Below are 3,749 nucleotides of genomic sequence, written 5' to 3'. Positions count from 1 at the left end.
TCCAAAGCATTTGGAGACAGACTGCAGGGGGAGTTTGTGATAAGTCAGGCTGAAAAATCTTTAGAATGTTGGAAGAAGAACTTAGTAGTGATTCTGGTGGAAACTCAGAGGGACAGAATGCCAACAGGAATGCAATCTTTGCTCATGAGGATTCATAGGGAAAGGACAACTCTCTGGGGAATTGGACTAGAGGCCATTCATGTTACATTCTGGCAAAGAGGCTATTTACAACATGACCATGTCCTGAGATTTTCAGTGTGGCTGAATACAATAATGGTGAACTAGTTAATCTGGTGGAGGAAATTTCATGGCAGCACAACATACAGTCAGTAGCATGGATATTGCTGGTAGTTTTTATCCAGGTGTACTGTGAGGATCAGGAGAAGAAAGCAAGGCTAAAAGATGTTTAAGACTTGCAGTTTGAGTAGAAAAGGACTTGTCAATCTAGGATGGAGGAAGTTGTACTTTACTAAAGAGAGTATGTCCTAGACATTCTTTGTGGAATTAGGGCAGAGGATGGGACCTGTTTCTTTGTTGCATTTTGGTCCTACTTTGGTTTCATCCCATCTTTCTATGCCCCTATTCCTCTCTTTGGGAATGAGAATGTTTACCCTGTGCCACTATATATTGGAGATATATATATATATATATATATATATATATATATATATATGACTTGCTTTTAATACTTACAGAGTCTTGCAGCCAAGAATTTTCCGAGTTGTAGAGGAGATTTTGAACTTGGACTTCTGACCAATGGTGGAACTGTTAAGACTAAGTGACTCTTGGAGATGAGCAGAATGCATTTTGCATTGTGAATGGACATGAACTTTTGGAGGTCAGGGGGGAATGTTATGGTTTGAATAAAAGTGTACCCCTAAAGCCCCTATGTTAATGTGGAAATATTCAGGTGTGAAATTATTAGATTCTGATAGTGGTAACTTAATCATCCTAATTTAAATAGACAGACTTTAGGCAGATGGGGCATGCTTGGAGGAGACGGGTCACTGGGGGTTCCTTGGAAAGGTTCATCTTCAGTGTGGCCCCTCCCCCTCCCCTCTCTCTCTCTGCTTTCTGGCTGCCATCAACAGAGAAGCACTCCTGCACCTCACCCTTCCTCCATGATGTAGTCCTTCACCTTGGGCCCAGAACAATGGACTTAGCCATCTCCAGACTAGATCTCTGAAACCATGAGTGCCCCCACACCCAAAATTTTTCTTCTCTAAGTTGTTTGTGTTGGGTATTTTGGTTACAGGGACTCAAAGCTAACCAAACATCCAGTCTCTACTAAGAGTCCATGTTTCCTGGTCCTTAACTGACCGCAACACATGTTGGGAAAACTGCAGGGACTTGGCAAATATTTCTGTAAAGCAAAATTACTATAAGTGTGTAAATAGATCATATTGATAAAAATTCTTGATTGCCAAACATCATTACAAACCACATTTGCTCTTTATTTGTGGCTTAAAAACCACTCATTTCTTTTCCTTACACACAAATTGGGGCAGGTCTCAGATTGGGAAAGCTCATGTCTCTTTCATGTAATTGTAATAGGTGAACAGACTTGGCCTGGAGAATTTTTATTCTGAATGGCTCATTTATGTTCCTGGGAAGTGGTGCTGAGTGCTATTTGGGAGCCTAGGCCAGGCCTTTGACTGGGGCCCTAGTTCTCCCACATGGGCCTTTTGACAGGGCTCCTTGGTCTTGTTTGCAGACTGACAGATGAGCTCCATGAGAAATTTTAAAAAGTTGTTTGTTTTTGTACTGGGGATTGAACCCAGGGATACTTCACCACTGAACTGTACCCACAGCCCTTTTTATACTTTATTTTGAGATAGCATCTCTCTAAGTTACTGATCCTGACTTCAAACTCTCCATTCTCCTGCCTTAGCCTCCCAAGGTGCTGGGATTTCAGATGTGTGCCACTGTATCTGATTTGTGGGCAAGTTTTCCTGGAACCTTGTGCAGTAGCCAAAAAGCTTATGGGCTACTTTGGAAATTAGCCTTGATGGTGGAAAACCATGTCATTGACATGAAACTCAGATCATTTCCAACACAATCCTCAGGGAAACCCAAGATTTAGTGGGTTCAGGGGACAAATTAGAATTCAATCTTCATTGGGAAAAACAGGAAGCATTTGTGGCCATCTTTCATCTACCATATATATGGAAATTCAATATTAAAATAAACAATATTCAGTCTTGTGCCTCAGCCCCTGTGGTACCATTGTCACTCCCACAGCTCCTGTTGCCACCACCTCTGTGTAGAAGATGGTTGTGTCTGCCACATATGATGATCTTGGCAAATGGTCCAGGGACATCTTCATCAAGGACTGTGGATTTGGCTTCATACAACTTTTTTTCAAAACAAAATCTGAGAATGGATTGGAATTACAATCTCAGGATCAGCTAACACAGAGACCCCAAAGAGACAGGTGGCCTGGAAATAAGTACAGGTGGACAAACGACACCTGACATTTACAGAGAAGCAGGACAGTGATGACATCCTAGGCAGTGAGGCCATGGTGGAAGATCATCTTCCTCCTGGACTGACCTTTGATTCATCCCTCTCACCTAACACTGGAGAAAATACGCTAAAATCAAGACAGGATATGAGCAGGAACACAACACCTGGGCTGCAGGGTGGCCTCTGACATCCCTGAGCCTTCCACAGAGGCGTCTGGTGTTGGGCCAGAGAGTTGTCAGTTGACTGACAAATCAATTCTGAGACTGCTGTGTCCCAAGAGACCCAGAACAACATCACAGATGGCTACAAGACTGACAAGTTCCAGCTTCACACTAATGTGAATCATAGAACCGAGTTTGGTGGCTCCATTTATTAGAAGGTAAACAAGAAGTGGGAGACTGCCATCTATCTCTCCTGGACAGGAGGAAATACCTGCTTTGGAATAGCAGCAAAATATCAGATTCACCCTGAAGCCTGCTTCTCAGCCAAAGTGAACAACTCCAGCCTGAGAGGTTTAGGTTACGCCCAGATCCTAAAGTCAGGTGTCAAGTTGGCATGGTCAACTCTGCTGGATGGCAAGAACTTCAAAGTCAGTGGTCCAAACTTGGTCTAGGACTGGAATTTCAAGCAGAAATGAAAACTGTAAAATGGTTAATTATAAACTATTTTGCAGGATAGCTACCTTCAGGATTTAGTGTACATTTTAATGCTATATGTATGAGATCAAGAATTGGTAAAAATCATGTTAGACCTCAGTCAAAGAGAATTCATCTTAAAGTATTGCCATTTCAGAGGTATAGAGGGAACTGAGGTTCAAAAAAAGTCCTTTCAGTTATAGATTTGTGTGTTAGAGGCCTTGGTGTCCCTCTACAGGTTATCTCTCTCTCTCTCTCTCTCTCTCTCTCTCTCTCTCTCTCTCTCTCTCTCTCTCTCTCTCTCTCATAACATAGACATGCCTGGAAGTGGAAGCTGGTAATGTCTGAAAACTTTGTAAACTGCACTGAGTAAATGAGTGAAGTGTGACTTCCTGGGAATCACACACTGGCTTCCTAACCCTAATGGATGAGATGCTCATGCTTGCTGGGAATCACACACTGGCTTCCTAACCCTAATGGATGAGATGCTCATGCTTGGTGGTGTGTACAAACTCATCCAAAGGGACTTTACTTTGACATATCTTCATGAACTTTTTCTGCCCTAGTGCATCATGACCTTTATACCACAAGTAGTCTTCAGGGGTGGGGGTTGCTCTTTATTTTGTGCCATTTTGGGGTGGATTGTTG

General features: G+C 42.5%; 1 pseudogene; it reads left to right on the top strand.

Moving 5' to 3' along the window:
• The first annotated feature begins 2,270 nt into the window (after nucleotides 1–2,270).
• Nucleotides 2,271–3,144, top strand: LOC124966144 (voltage-dependent anion-selective channel protein 1-like; annotated as a pseudogene).
• The last annotated feature ends 605 nt before the right edge of the window (nucleotides 3,145–3,749 follow it).

Source organism: Sciurus carolinensis, chromosome 16 (genome assembly GCF_902686445.1).
Source record: "Sciurus carolinensis chromosome 16, mSciCar1.2, whole genome shotgun sequence".
Taxonomy (NCBI): Eukaryota; Metazoa; Chordata; class Mammalia; order Rodentia; family Sciuridae; genus Sciurus; species Sciurus carolinensis.
This window is presented reverse-complemented; position numbering and strand designations above follow the sequence as displayed.